The sequence below is a fragment of the Hippoglossus hippoglossus genome, chromosome 7 (assembly GCF_009819705.1).
Source record: "Hippoglossus hippoglossus isolate fHipHip1 chromosome 7, fHipHip1.pri, whole genome shotgun sequence".
NCBI classification, from domain to species: Eukaryota; Metazoa; Chordata; class Actinopteri; order Pleuronectiformes; family Pleuronectidae; genus Hippoglossus; species Hippoglossus hippoglossus.
This window is the reverse complement of record NC_047157.1, coordinates 14,934,104-14,951,140: the sequence shown is the minus strand read 5'-3', so window position 1 is coordinate 14,951,140 and position 17,037 is coordinate 14,934,104.

The window sequence follows — 17,037 nt, the reverse complement described above, 5'->3', positions numbered from 1 at the left end:
AACTGAGTGTATTAGTCGAGCATAAAACATGAGCTTCTTACTGCCAAGATCCTTTGAAATAAATCTTGAGTCTTTGCGTGTGCTTCAAAGAAAATCTCCACTCGGGCCTCCTGCTCGGGATAAAGATTATTTTGCTACGAATAAGAAAAACCTCTCTGATCCTTGTGTTTGTTTTACAATTTCACACTCCATCAGTGTCTCACAACACTGGAGGACAGGTTGCTGTTTTCACGTTTCATCAGTAGAGGGCAACACCTCTTCCTGAAACTGCTCATAACCAACTTGGAGCACAAAGTGCACAGCTGCATGTACGTGTGCTCAGTCCGACCACTAAATGTAGAATAATGTAACCACTCTGGATCACCATGTGTGCACGTTTTTACTGCACTCAGAAATAAGCAGCAGGGAAATTAGGGTTGCTAGAATCTCAGAGTCATGCATCTTCTTTCCAAATGATTCAGAACATTAAGAAAATTCTTATTTAATGTGATTTCTATGAATAAATCTCTTGGCCACATGTTTCTACGTCACACGTGAATGATTCCAGCTTCGCTCTTTGTTTAAATCATCCTAATGTAGCATAAAACCAACCCATTTATTACAGTGTCACCTGGTAAAGCCTAAGTGTTTGTTATTTTCTGCTATATATGTTTTTAGAGTACCCAGACCACACAGTCAAATTGAGGAAAAAGTGGTCCTCTGAGCCAGCAGATGCAGGAGGGTGGGGGGGGGGGGGCAGCAGTTAGATGTTATAATGGCACATCATTCAGCGGTGACCTCCTGTTCACAGACATTGTACAAATAATCCCAGCAGGGGCACATCTCATAGTAGTGGCACTGGCCAATTTACCATGTGTCCAGTTGTGTGGGAAAGTTACAGGCTGCTCTGCTCTGTTCGAGCATTTGCATATCGAGCAGAGAAATCATTTCTGAACACAATTGATCGTCGTTTTCTTCCCCCATTTGATCCGTTTTTAGATGACGTTGTCCCCAGGAAATCAGCAATCGCACACAATCACTTGATGTGCAGTGTGTGAAATGTGCAGGGAATTACGATGTGTGTACCTTGGCCGCTGCCAGTTGGCATGGATCACTGTACTCCCTTTCCATTCATGTCAGTTGCTCACTCTACAGAGACGGAGCTGGCTTGTAAAAGGTCTTCAGCTCTATTTAATTTAGTATCAGTCTATTTTGTTACCCTTTCTGTAAGGGATTTGTCCTTCAGGGCAGCTTTTTCTCATCAGCTCAATCCACTTGGACTGTTTACCTCATCTTACCTCACACCATTGTAGATGGAGCCGCATGCTCTTTCCCCCCCGTGACCCTCATCGCCTCTCGACTCGCCTCTCCCACTCGAGCTGCTCTTGTCCCCCCCCCCCCCCCCTTTGAGCCTCTACTGGAGCTCTGCCACCAGGCAGATGGATAGATGCTTGCGGAGAGAGGGAGATGTTGCAACAAATCAGCGGCCACTTGACCCTAATGGACCACCATTCTCTGTGTTCATTACTTTGAAGGGGCACAACCTGCTGCGTAAGATGAGCGTTTAAACGATGGGCTCACCCGAATTACAATAAAAATGTTTTCTCACCAGATTCTTTTGGTTTCATGTGCCATTCATGTGGTTTCAGATATTTGTATCTGAGATTTGTACGGTCACCCCAATACAAACTGAATTGCACTGAATAGATTGCTCCACCAAGGGCCAACAGTCCCCCTATGAAACCATATTTAAATTCACAAGATCCAGATTTTTATTTATATTTGCACAAAATTGCACACACATAAATGAGTCCCCTCAACATGTCTAATTGTTTTCATCTGGATCCATTAATCCTATTAATACTTCTCTGAGAAATAAACAAAAGTGTTTAAAAATAGGCCTCATCTTGCCCTGTTAAAGAAAATAAAACAAATTATGGAATTCCCCCCCCGGGTCTGCATCCAGACCAAAAAGTAATGGGTTCTTTCTTGGGTCATGCCCCACCCTGCCACAAAACTTCATGCAAATTGGTCGTGAGATTTCTGAGTAATCCTGACAACAAACAAACAAATACATGCATGTGAAAACATGACCTTCACCAGGCCAAGTACAATATGGATTCTGTTGCTCACATGGATTACGTTTGGACAATTCAACACCTACTTGTCAGTAACTTTCATTATCTGGAGTGCCTGAATAGAGATTCTGTTTTTGAAAATGGCATTTGATAACTCCACCAAAGAGTGTATGTTTGAACCCTTCTCTGTTTGATTGTTGGTTGGTTTGTAATTCTTTACGTTTAAGCAAGATTACACAAAAACAACAGGACGGATTTCCGCGGAATGGGTTCTATGGGTCGGGAAAGAACGCATTCAATTTTGGTGCAGATCCGGATCAGAGGGGGGGATCCAGAAATCATTTTATCACTTTCTTTAACATTGCGAGACAGAGCGTGTTTCATCATTTTCACTGTTTCCAGGGGGAATAATTCATGGATCTTGATGAAAATCATCTGGTACATTTCAGGGACTGATTTCTAGGAGTGTGTGAAAATGTGGTGCAGCTTGATTGAATTTAAGGCGACTGTTGGGTCTTGGCAGCGGGATGTGCTCTGCTGAGTGCCTGTGAGCATCACAAACCAAATACGACTAATCTTGATTTGTGGGGTTGAAGCTGACACAGACAGAGTCCAAACCTTAAATCTGAACCTTCTGAAAAGATGTTTGTCCATTAACACATGACCACACTTGACCGATCAGTCTGAGGAATGGAAATTCTCTTTCTTTTTTTTTCCTCTATACCCACCTTTGTCTTCTCCCTCCTCCATTCCTCACTCTCGTGTCTTGGAAACACCTCTTTAAACAATTTTTTTAAGTCTTTCTAAATTTAATGCCGAGTCCAACCACAAGACATGACGCTGATATAAAAACAGCTCATTGTTTTTCTCCATAATTCAGCTCCTGATCATTTCCAGCAGTCCTCCCTCTCTCCTTCTTTGTCTCTGTGTCACTCTTTCACACACTCTCTCTTAGTGCAACCCGAGAGCTGACAGGTAATTTCCACAACACATGAACATGCTCCCCTCTCTCATGATCATCGGCCCCGCTGTGCAAAGCCATGCAGTGCAGGTGATCATAATCAATCAACTTGCTTCTGATCGGCCTCTGCCAAGCACAGCTGCATCCAGTCCGCCTGCTCTGGTCTCTGTTAATGGGGCTTTTTTCCAGCCCACAGCTATGGCTAAGCTACATTAAGCTACATCATCAGTCAGAAATTCTCCATCAGTTTGGCCTGGCTCTGTGTGTTTTGGGCTCTCGCTTTCGGACGTCTCTGCTCCATTTTGTTTTCTCAGAGATTTCCAGTATCTTCCTCGGCAGTGATGGACCGAATCAGAGGGGAATTGTGAACGGGCGAGTTGGGAGAAGTGGGTGATGATGTCGGCTTGGCAGAAACGGGTGTAGGAAATGTAGAAAAAGTTCAGTAGTACGGACGTGGCTGGAGGCAACGGTGGAGCTACGATTTTTCTATGTTCGGGGGCCATAAAGGGGCCACAGTTTACACAGAGGAGCCAATGATATGTCCATCATCTGTGCTCAATTCCCGATTCAATAAGGTCCCCTGTTAGTCATTCAGCCACACATCGTTGAGTGTATTTTGAAATTTGTTCCAGTTCAAGCACATCTTAGAAAAAGCTTAGAAAAATAAAATTCTTTACAAATTATCACATTTATTGTTGGAAAGTGAGTAGCTTTTTCTTTTCTTTTTTATAGACCAATTACAGGAGAGGGGTATTTCAGGGGTCAATCCCATTTCAGCTAGGGTGAGTGCCCCCCCCCCCCTCCCTTAGATGGAGGATAAAGGGGGACAACCAAGGTAACGGGCGGATCGAGGCTGGGATGGGCTGGTGAGGCTCGGTTGGGGGTGGGGAGGAAGAACAGAATGAGGTATACACAGCTGCTACAGTTTGATAACCCGGGAGTTCATGGCACAGTTTGCTGATGAAACACTTCATCAGCACCGTATCTTTCAAAAAGACAGGAGCCAATAAACCACCCGACTCCTGTCTGCCTCTTTATCAGGAGCTGCACACATTTTATTTCACCGAGTTGGTTTTTTAACACCCGAGGGATACCACCTAGTGTGATCGTGAGATGCTTATCATTGCTCCACTAAAAGTGAAGTGATCCCCATCAGAAAATGTTTACTTTTCCCTAATCTGTTTTGGTTGCTCAACCGTTCCCGTTTGAGGACTGATTTATAGTCCACCTGCAGAGCGCTGAGCCCTTCCAACTTCTGCTGCACTGACTTGCACAAGGAAATCTCCACTGAGTGTGTGCAGGCCAACATGGTGCTTGAACCTGGGTCCTGCATTTAAACGGTGTCTCTGACTGGACTGGCCACCCTGAGAGGGCTGTAAATCCTTCCATAGATACAAGGGGCTCCCCGCCCTGAGCTCACAGTCAAAACATATCTGCTTATGTGTACACGCTTACTTTAGTATGTTGATGCCTTGTAAAGTTCACAGTGCTTTCTGTTTTATCCCCATAAGCTTCAGCCATAACTGTTTGTATTAAATGTATGTGTCACTGGAATGTATATGATTACATGTATGCTCCTATGTGCACATCTGCATATATATTTACTGCCCCCATGTTCCTAGCTCCAGGCAGAGAAACCGATTCCACCTGTGTTACACGAGCCATCCCTGGTATTCTTGCCTGTCAGTGGTCCAGGGAGTTTAAATGTTGCATGGATGGGGGTTTAGCGTGTGTATGGGGTGCTTTACTGCATTGTGTCTAAGTAGGAACGTGTCCGTCTTGCTCACCTTTCCTCCTATACCTCCCACAGTTTTTTTTTTTTCCACCACTGAAAGCCCCCCTGGCAATGCGAGAGCTAGGGGAGCCTGAGAGCTATTTCTGTTTGGTTTTATGTTTATGATGAATTAGTGGGGCTTGAGCTGCTCGCCGGGTTTCCTGAGAACGCTGACATGTTGTCTCTCATCAGAGGGAAACAGCTCGGATCATTGCAGCACTTTGGCCGCATGCACGCCAGAGAGAGAGAGCGGAGGGGGGGGGGGGGGGGGACAAAAAAACAGTGATTGATTAGGTATTGATGTGCTATATTTTCCATCTGAAACCTGTCTTCGTCTCTTGCCAGTATTTCCCCTCTCTCCTTTTTCAGTCTCTTTTTTACTGTCTTTCCCTTTTGATCTCTCTATCTGTAATGCTATTTAATGTTTTCCCCCGTCTGTGCCCATGCATGCAGTGAGTTTAGTGGGTACTTCCAGGCTTGCATTACATCAAGGCAAGCATGCTGCGCTCATGACAACCTGCATTACACTGCACTGATGTCATCACAACTCTGCGCCCCCCTGAAATTGGAGCGTCTTGGCACTTTGACAACTCAGCAACCCCCCCCCCCCCCCCACTCTCCAGCTCTGTGGTCACCAGTTCAAAAACAATGTGTTTCCCTCGGTTGCCAAAACAAAGCATATGTCCCAGCGACACTTGCGTAGTTTAATCTAATAAATCTCCTGCACATCCAGTCAGTCAGCTCTGTGCGCACAGCGAGCCATCGTCTCCCCAACGTGGCCGGCACCATCTCCCACCTGTTGCCAGACAAGTGAAGGAATATATCTCAACAAGAATTCCCTTAATGACAGATGTGACATTTACATATTTTTTTTTTTTTCATGACTCTAGATCCAAGTTCTTTCCACCCACTGTCCATAACTTTTACTTCACAGTAGCTGTTAAAATAAATTTCACTCAAGTCATCCCCCCCCCCTTTCTGCTGTCTCATAAAATCTGGTGCTATTTCCTGATTTGTATCTACCCTGATCCCCTCCCTTGTCTTGAATGTCTGCACCACTCTCCCCCGCCCTCGTCCTGTGAAGCATCTCTAAAGAGTTTTGATGAAAACAGATTTCTGCAAATCCACCAAAAAAAACACAGATTTGATTATATCTGTCCATTCACCGCAAGAGCTTGGCACGAACCTCGTCTGTGGTGCTTTTCATAAACGCTGACTGGTTCCTGAATGAAACCTGGGAGCGGAGACGTGTCATTGTTCTGACAAAATCTCAAGTGGGTGTCTGAGGTCCTGTGGCAGATTGTGCTCATGTTGTGCGAGGCCATAATGGGAGAAGCGAGCCTGCTGGCTTTCCACTGCCGCACAGATGTAACTGGTGAATTTGTGTCACATTCAATCCAGGTGAATCCGCTGCAGACAGGAAGCCCAATGAGGTTTTTATTTACAGCAGCGAGAACCCATCTGGCCTCAGGGCCGGCTAATCACTGACATACCTGATGTGGCCCGATGCAAAGCCACCTGAGACACAGAAGATTTGAAAAGATGACCCGGCCTCCATCTTCTCTTTTATCTCTCCGTGTTTGAATAAGTCCAGTTAACCCAGTCTTTAGGTGAAGCCAGAGGCGTCGAAACACTGAACATCCTGTCTCTCCGACTTTAACATTCTCAACCAAAACGCTGCTATTAGGTTCCATCACTGAGGACATACATCTCTGCTGCAGCCGCGATGTTACAATGGAATCAGAGTTCTGCTTTTATTTCAGACTTCCGCGCTGCTTTTGATGTAATGTTATGGAACCGCTGGGAGAATCTTGAAGGAATGAAGATGTAATAAAGGCCACAAGAGGGGATGATGACATGCATTATTTTGCCATTATATGTCTTTTACAAAGCAATAAACAGACGGGCTTTTGAAATATATGATATTCAACAGTCATATCCTCAAGAAAAACACTGTTGTTATTGGCTCGGCGGGTTACGGTTTGGCACTTCTAGCGCACTTTTTTTCTCACATTCTTTCGCTGCTGCTGACCCGATGTTTCTTTCAGCAGCCCTTCAAGTGCACATACTTGCCCGGCCCCTTCCCTTTCCCCACTTCAAAAAGCTCCTCCATCAGCCTTATCCATGGCTTCCTATCATCCTATTCCCTAATCTTAGAATAACGCACCGCAGCAGAGCCCAGGGGAAGATAAGCTATACGTTCAACACATGGCTTCATTTTCCAGAATGTTCTATGACCTCATGCTGTAACTTCACCGAGCGATTTCTATATGTCGCAGAGTGTAGTCACTGCACACTTATCTGTTTTGCTAAATTTCAGCTCCGCGCTAACTTTAGCAGAATAAGTTGCGCGGATTCTGCATCACACTTAAAGTGTGGCGCTCTGGCTCATTTCAGCTAACTACAAGCCAACAGGCATTTCATCAACACTCGTCTTGTGTGTCAGCCGTAAAATATCAACTGTTAAATGATTACGCCAAATTGTCGAAAGAATCATCAGACAGGTTATTTCTGTTTATGTGTCTCATCCCCCAAAGGTGTTTTTATGATTTTGGTAAAGGGGAGACAGCACAGCGGAAAAAACCCAAGAGGGAGCTCCTCCAGCAGGAAGGTGGGATTCAAATACTGGAAGGAAACTGTGCAGTGACACTAAATGGCAGCAAGTCAGGACAATCATAAAAACCCAAGCTCTGACGCCTTTCGTTCCCTGTCAACTTCCTGCATCACTTGTTTATTTCCCAAGCAATGTAATACAGAAACAGCCCTCATCCCTTCTCTGTTCCAGTGAGCAACTTAAAGCAGACGCACAAAGAATGCATCCTAAAATATAACTATTGATTTTTCACCTCTATGAAAAGTTAATCAAGACCATTGGTTTTACTTGGACATCGCTCTCTGCTTCAGGATGTTTTCATCTTGAGAAAATGTTTCAACATCTGCAATGGCTTGGTTTGTATTAATATATGTGGAGTTTACTCAGGCTAATTGCCTCTATGATGGCTAACATATGACCCTATGAGCCAGGCTGGGTTGTTTATGTTACTCTCTATGCTGCATGACCTATTGTACTGAGGACATCCGCCAAAGAGCTAGGAAGAACAGGGGCCTCCCACGGGTGGGTTACTTTGTACTGAGGGCCTCACCCCATTCTCAAACATTTATAGGTTCTATTGTAATATTCTGCAGTTACTTGCAAAAGGTGTCACCTGGCACGCCTCAAAAGGACGACAGTGACTGCCCCATGGGACTATGTGACCGTCAACTCAGGGAGAGGCACACCTAATCCACTGTCAGTCTCTGAAACTCGTCATCCATCCCTGTTGATGAGTGTCATTACCGCCAATGTCACAGCCCTGTCACCATAAACGCAGGAGCCCAGACTCAGCAGCAACAGATGGAGAAGGAGACAGCGTTCCCACTGCCATGTTGGTCTGCCAGAACCCTCTACTTATGCAATACACTGCATGAGTTGGGCTGTTGCGCCGCTCGGCAGGACACGTTTGTTCTAGCATCCCAAACTCCAGAATCAATGCAACATCTCTGTCCCACTAGAAAAGGAGCAGAAAACCTGACCTTCTCATGGCATGAATGGTCAAACTGTTGCCAGGGTTTCCACAGCCTGTTCAGGCTCCTCTCGTTGGGAACTGTCAGGTCGTGCTCCTCAAGAAGCCACATGGGAAAAGGGCCACAGTGACATTATAGTAGCCTATACTTTCCACAGGCTCCTTCACACTAAAGTTGATCATCATGTTACACAAGCATAAGACATATTTCCACATCTGTGTGTCTAGACACATGATCTAACTGAGTTACTCTGTCACATTAACACCTTTAGTCACGGTCACACCCACACGTCTAATCAGGTGTTAAGACTCATTTTACATGATAGGGCTTCCTTAAACAAACAGAAATAGGTATAGGTATAGGTATAGGTATAGGTGCATAGGTGCACACACACACACACACACACACACACACACACACACACACACACACACACACACACACACACACACACATACACATAATCCCACAAGTAAGCCACCAAGCGAGATGGGCCTTTATGTAAAGGGAAAAAACCTGACACCTCACAAATACACTATGGAGACTGACATACTTAATGTTTCATTGGCTGTAACAGGAGATGAGTATAATCTCCCTAAACACTCTGTTTTATGTATGCATGCTTGTTTGTGTATGTCACAGTCTGTGTTTGTGTGCATCTGTCTGCCTCCTTTTTTTTATCACCCTCATCACCTTATATCACCTATAATTCCTGCCTCATGTTATCATGTCAAATTTTCCACTACGTGACCAAACAATTTACTCCTTAAGGCGCGAAAAACAAAACAAAAAAACAGACCATTCTGCGATCGCCATCATTCTCTTTGGCTCTTTCCATCCTCCTTGAATCCCTTCATCCCTGACACTCTCTTCTCCCCCTGTTCTTCCCCCTCTCTTGTTGAATAATGAGAACCAGCCTGATTTAAGCAGCTCCTCAGCAACTTTAAACTCAGGAAGCACTCAGATGTGCGCTGAGGTCTCACTTCAATTGTTCCCACATTATTGAAGCACGCTTCAAAGCAGAGCAGAGGGTCCCTGCACGGTGATGACCTCTTTCCTGATAACACATACTCGTATCACCACGTATGGATTGATTATGGCAGGAAAACATATACACAAACCCCAGTTGGGTAAATACAGTCGTGGAGTTATTACCTGTGGCTACTTATTTCCATTAAGCACGTCACGTTTGCCTCATTCTCTTATGAAATAACCCTCCACTGGTGTCTCTCTCAGACAAGCTTAGCTTTACACTGCCCGCCACATGGAGCTGGTTTGTAGGTTTATGTCATTATAAATCACAGTGGTGGAATAACTAGGAGCAATCCCCTCAGCACAAACCCCTCTCTTAGAATAGGCCAGACATCACTTATGGTGTTTCAAGAGTTACTAAATGAAATTACATGCGGTAACGTATCGTGACATGACAGTACATGATGGACAGACTTAGGTCTCAGTGTGGGGAAGCCTGGGTGATTCCCTGTGGAAACCCACTCAGTGACACGTGCACGCAAACACACAGATTCGATCGATCAAGCACGGACTAGGAGCAACACTGACATGTAAACACACCACAAGAGGCTCTCTCTTTTCTCTCTCTCTCTCTCTCTCTCCCCACACAGGGAACTATTCACCCTTCTTCTTCCCCCCCGCTCTCCCTCTTCCTCGCTCCCTCTCTCTTCCTGACTCGCACGCCGCTCTCCGCTGCCCCTCACACTGCACTCATTCAACCGCCATCTACCTTTTTCCACCTCCACAGATAAATAAACACCATCACTATAATCATCATTAGGCACTATGACGTCAGTGTGTACGGAGAATTGTGCATGATAAGTGCGTACGTATGTAGAAAGCATGCACACCTTGGATTGGAGCTTTTCCCCAGTGAGGCTCTGGTTTCTTGATACGACATAAACAAATGGTCATTTTGATAGAAAGCAAAGCACCTTTAAGTACCATGAATGTGTGTTTTGTGTGTGTGTGTGTGTGTTCACATGTTGGCCACGCTCCGTCCTCCACCTCCAGTCCTCATTCGATGAAACATGTACACATGATTTCCAACCTGGCTTTACTTTGCCATGACACTGTTTATGTTGCGTCCGTTCACCATAACACTTGGTTTGGAAGGTTTGTTTTTCTCCTCAGGCTTTTCTCTTGGTCTGACTCCTTGTACTCACTAAGTAAAATTGATACGCCTCCATTGTCTGTGTGTTTTTTTTTCTTCCTTTCTTTCCAGCCGAAGCATCCTTCCCTTCCAGTTTTTAACACGCTGTCCATCTTTTGGGGGTTATGGAGGGAATGCTCCAGTGTTCAGGGGAGGTTTGTTTAAACAAATAGCTGCAGGTCGTAAATCTACCTCTCTGTCATCCTTCTCTTTACTCACTGCTGTTTGTGAACGCTAAACACCTGCACTGCATCCAGACGTGCACGTACAAATGGCCAGACTAACCTGCTATAGGCGACCTCACAGCAGCATTGAGCTAATCGCCGCCCTGTTACCCCCTTCTCCTGTGTATATACCCTCCCTTTCACCTCCAAGTATCAATCAAGTGGAGAGCACACAGCCGACTACACATGGCAGCTTAATTATATTTTGCCTCGAGCACCAGAAACCAACTATTACTCCTTTGCTGGAATATCACCTGACCCTGACCTGTTTGTTGTGTGTTTGTGGTAATTCGATCAAAGACGAATTTATTTGGGAATATGCACCGCATGAAACCCGATATCAATTTAACTTCAAGCTTGATTTTGATGCAGGTTACCGCCGCAAAACAAGCCATTCAAATTAGGCTGTAATGAAACAATGTATACATAACATACATGTAAAAGCAGACACAAAGGCAAGAGGGGGTTCACAGTCATGCCAGTGGCTCTGCAGGGCTGCGCCCAGTACAGCTGGGGCTGATGGAAACGTCTTCAGTTTGGCAGGTAGGTTATTTGGTCGTAAACCAGTGAGTTAGGTAATATTTGACCTGATGATGGCCCAAGATAAGAAATGAAAGGATGATCCACGATGTTACAAGTCATCCTGAGGGGCACGTGAATGTCATGACAATCCATCAAATAGTACTCAAGACATTTCAGCAGTACGTAAAAGAAAAGTTAAAAGAGAACACATGATTCATCATCTGGGGACCATAAATGTATCTGTATATGTTTATTCCTATGCATATGTACATGCATGCGAAGGATGAGGACATTTTATAGAGCGAAACACACACAAGACAACTCCACTTTGCTCCTCCATTAACACAGTAATGCAGTAATAACTAGAATAGCATTCAGAGGGTAGAGATGTTTGTGGTTCGATCCCTGGCTCCTCCAGTTTGAATTCCAAAGTCTCCTGAGGTAAGATACTTTCCCCCAAATTGCCTCTTTGCAGTTTGGTGTGCGATAGAAAAAAGAACTGGGTATAAAAGCACTGTACAGTATGACTGTGTGCATGAGAGGGCAAATGAAACTTGTTCTGTGAAGTGCTTTGAGCGGTCAATAACCATTTGCCATTACCTTTTACCACACATTCAAATCTACAAGATCTATACCACATTATAGACACACTCATAGATTTCAGTCCCTTACATATGCTTATTTTCTAAACAAGATGAGTCAATTATTATCTCACAAAGCTGAAGAAAGTCAAAAAAAGATTCTGAATCCACCCCTGTGACCGAATTCACGCCAACATTTAATGGGTTCTCTCTCAGCCCATCCCTCCAACAAGTAACATGGAGATCTCTTCAGTAGCTTTTAAAAAACAACCAAAAAATATACTAATGGAAACAAACAAACTAGCGAACAGGGGAGAAAAACACAATAGTCTCAGCGGCAGTAAAAATGTCACCAGAACCTTCATCATTACATAAAAAAGTGTTCAATGGACACACCAGTCGAGACAGCGTACCAGCAGCTGTCTGAGCCCCTAAAGAGCCAGCAGCCTGACAAATGTGTTCATTCATTTAAACACATTCAGAGAAACAGATCCACCATAAAGATGAAATACGTGGTCACGGTTCTACATCCTCTGTGGGACACACACACACACACACACACACACACACACACACACACACACACACACACACACACACACACACACACACACTTTGCAGGTTGCGAGCCCAGATGCCGTAGGAGTTGTTGGCTGACTTGGCTGAGAAATTGGAAGAAGTGCAGAGGGCAAAAATGTGTCGGTGCTGCCAGTTTATCCCAGAGACCCCCGAAGAGCACAGAGTGCTATTCACCACATCTGCATCTCCATCTGCATGCTCACGTCTCACACTCACACTATTCTAAACAAACTTCCAGGAAAACATGCGCCGCGCTGCTCACTCGTGTACACACTCTGTGTACACACACACACACACACATGACCACACTGCCTCCCACATCCATCACGTTGTGCGTACGGTTTGTTTTTTCTGGACGACCACGTTCAAGGCACCACAGGCACAATGCTCCTGATCCGTGCACTTTATTCCATTGTGATGTCACTGGCGTCAATCAATTCTTGTTTTCTCTCTCACCAAAAACTGACAGACACGCCACCCCCTCCAAAATGTACCTTTTCCCCCTTTCCTCCGTTTCCTCCTATAATCCCTCTAATACTTTCTCCTCATGGTGTCTGTTTTTCTTTCTCCAGGATGTATATACAGTATCTTCATTCCACTGACGCACATTCATCTTTTATTCTTGATTTAGAGCCTACCCTGTTTTTCCTGTTCTCAAAAACTTTGTTTGCTACCGAGGAGATGCAGGATCTCTCAGGCTGGATGGATAGGTAGTGTGTGTGTGTGCAGAGGAGAGGAGGGAGGCAAACACTCAGGCGGAAAGCTTTCAAAGTTAGTTTTTGCTTCAGCCCCCCCCTTATAGATGGTTCAAATGGCACATCCTTGAACGCAACTCTCATTAGTGGATCATAACTAAACATCTTTCAAAGCAGCTTCATGTTAAAGTTAAAACCGTGAAAAACCCTCAATTGTTTAACTGGTTTGTCGTTTTCGCTGATTTTCAGTTATTCTCTTCTTTATGTTTTTTTGTCTCCTCCTTTCTGTCAATATATTTATTTTGTTGTTTATGCCTCTCTTATCTGTACCTTTGCAGTGTTTGCCTTGCACACACAGAATACATCAGCCATCCATCAGAGCCCCTTTATAGCAGTAAGGGGGCTCTGATGGATGAGCAGAAAAAGAAAAGGGAAATAAAATCAGTGAGGGGCCACAGAGAGAAGAAGAAACAGATCGGTTTTCTCTCCTTTTTGGTTTTTACAGCTACACGATAAAGCAGTTTTGATATATTTGACTGCTTATTGCACCTGCATTAAGAAAATATATATCCTACACCAAAGTTTTCCGATGGCACTCTCTTACGGTATTTCATTATAAGTCTGTGAGGGATGAGGGTCTGGGCCGTGGATGTTTGTGCAGGAATGTTTTGAAACTGAAAACTGAAAAAGACATAAGTGGAATCACGTTGGAAAACAGCACAACATGTGATGCTCTCAACGATCTGTGTTTCTGAAATGGTTCGAATACTTTGAAGGAGATCGATTTTGACGGTCGACATGTGCAGAGCAAAAACAAAGAACAGCCTCAGACATACAGCCTGGGTAGCAAGTATTCGTAGCAAGTAATCCATTCAAAATGCTTGGATCCCTCCAATCCCCAGTCCTGCTGTCTGGCTCCGACATATCACGTGCATACTTGCATACTTTTGTTCTGTCTGCGTTTTTCATGGTGTAACTGCTCCTGCATGCCCACAAAAATATGCAGTTGGTTGTAGCTGGCCAAAGGTTTGGATCACGTTCACGCGGCGCTGCTCAGTGAAGCTTTTATCCTCTTTTCAACCACCTGAAAACCTCATGTGATCCATCTGTGTGCGTGAAGGCCGGCGGATCAGATTTGTCTTCGCAAGCTTCCATTAACATCCAACTTGGCAGCGAGAATCACACGTCTGCCATTCAGCTTATTCATCTACGTCCTCCTCAACTATTAGAATGACAGAGCACTCACAGATAAGTGCTCCTCCATGAAAAGTGGCCGCGGCTATCGCACCGTGACCATATGCAGAGATTGCCACGATATGATGAATTAACTCACTCGCTCCACGCTTAACGCTTTGAAAATTCGTAAACAGATTACGTTACGGACAATCTGTCTTTTGAAACCAGCGAAAGGTAAACAACACACATACTCATAACGCCTGCGCTCTCGAGCGGCCGGGACTTTTTGTTTACAGAGATCATCTTGTCGCTGAAAGGCCACAAACTCGATCATAAGCACAGCTCTGCGTCCTGCCAAAGTGCTTCATTAATAAACATATCTGCACTGCCCCACATTCATCAACACCTGTAGTAAGCTACATTGGAGACTTTTGATCAGCTCTTATAGTTTAGTCTAGCCAACGCTGCACTTTTACTTTGAAAGGGAGTGAAAACACAAGAACTTTAAAAGGCAATGTTGACATTTAAAATTCAATAGAACACACATTTACAGTCAGTGCTCCTTCAAATAAAGGAAGCGAATTGAATTATGCTTAAAAAACATTAACATTAAAAATCTGATTCATTGAACTAATAGTTAATTAATGGTGTCACAGCGCAGTGCAACAACTCTCTGTTAACGAACAATGAAAGCTGTTTACATCATGTAGCCAGTGTGACAGCAAACTGCTTCTGCAGAGAAATGAATTCCACTTTCATCGTAATGGACTGGAGGCAGAGAAGAAAAGATATATATCGCACGTGAACGTTTTATGAATGAAACTAAACATGTAGGCTACTGCACCACTCAAGGTAAGGGAGAAAATAGACGTGTTAAAAGTAATTTAGGTTCAAACTAAGCACTTATCTCCTGTGGTACAGAAACTTTCATTCAATTCAAGAATGTTTCATCTCTGTGGCTTCGTGTTATTATTACCTTTACACCCCAAATCAAGTGGAATGTCTATTTTTCACAGTCAGCGATGGGTTTGCAAACGTGAGTCATGCCTGCAGCCTCTCATGGAAAACGTCTCCGAGAATTATGACAGTAATGGGGCCTTTGATAGAAATAAAACAGCACTTTATTGGCAAAGTAATCTCCCACTGTATCTTTTCCTGGTTATTACGGATTCACACAAAGTTGAAATCCCAAATTCTTCATCTGTCTGTTATTCACGGTTCGACTGATAGTTAATGTTTCTCTCAGATGTTCCTTAACTTCTCATTGCCAGTTTTGTCCGACCAGGTGTTGCTCTGTGCTCGGTGCGTTTTTAGCCCGAGGTCTGACCCAGTTCAGGTTGTCCCGCAGGAAGACAAATGGCTGTCTGACTTTTTGTTCCTTTTGAGTGAAAATTCAGTTAAGCCTCGTCCATCCCCTTCGAGGCCGATGGTAGCCATGTTTACCGACATGAAAAGTGAGCTTGATTGAGTTACTGCTGTTGGATTCAGTGCGGTGTGTTCCAGGACACTCTCCATCTTTCTCTTCTCCAGGCCGAGGAGTGCAGCGCTTTGTTGTTGTTTTTTTAATTGCCGGTGCCACAGTTCCACGAGACATACATCTCTGAGGAGAGCCTCTGAAAGGTCTTTGCAGATGAGATGCTCCCTCTCGAAGGAAAACAGCTGTCATTTTTATTTCTGGCACAATACGAGGAGCTAGAAATAAGCCCCAACATGTGGGAGAATGTCCGGCAAGAAACCTCCGGGGAAAGAAAGGTTGTCATAGATTGAGATATTTTAAGTCTCTGCATTCCTTTCAGGCCTTGGTGTTGCTCTGTGACCTAACATGACATGCAAGATATTAGCTACCTGATAAAAAAAAGGTTTGTTGTCCTGAAGAACATACTTCATACCAAGTGACTACTTCTACCAGGTTTTGTTCCATAACCTCAAAACCTAAGGTCATTTTTATTGTCCTGCCTTTTCTCTTAGTTGCACCTACAGTCTCCCTTCCTCTTCACTTGCACATCAGTTGTCAGACCTAAGCTGTAAAACGAACAAAGTGGATTAATTTTGCTGCTTTACTTCTTTCTGTGACAAAATGTCCTCCACGACCAGAGGACTCAGGATAATCATATTAGAGTGATTCTCAGGGAGCTTACGGCCCCACCTCCTCAGCTGCGGGACGAAATGGCTCGACTGATCTGATGAGAACCTGGCGGCGCCACGGGAGGTGTCGGCCAGGTTTGCTGACATCATGGGACAACTCCGTCTCCGCCAGGGATCAATGGCTTTGGGCTAGACAAACAGAGAGCGGCCCATGGGTGCAGCACGTTTTCAGTGTTTGTGTGTGTCGGTGCTGCAGGGGTGGGGGGCAATGCATGTACATGTAATGTACTTAAAATGTACTTAGAATGTAGAACTACAGCTTCCTTGTTGGCTGCTGCCTGTAGGGAAAAAGTAAGAGGCTGCTGCAATTTACTTGTCAAAATAAATTTGGGCATATCATCGCTATTTACTTGCGTGTTTGGCTGGATTTTTGTCAGCGTGTCTTCAAGGTTTGTGCCTGTGTGTGTGTGTGCATGAATTTATGAATTCACTCATTGTGTGTGCACCTGGGAGTGTTTGCGTGCATGCCATCTGTATTTTCTTACCATCACGTGTGTCTGTGTGTGAGAGTCTTGACATTAAACCCAGAAGATGCATGTGTGTCTTTTTTTTTCTTTCTTACACTAACCTCTGCTCTGTGTGTAGCCAAGGGCGT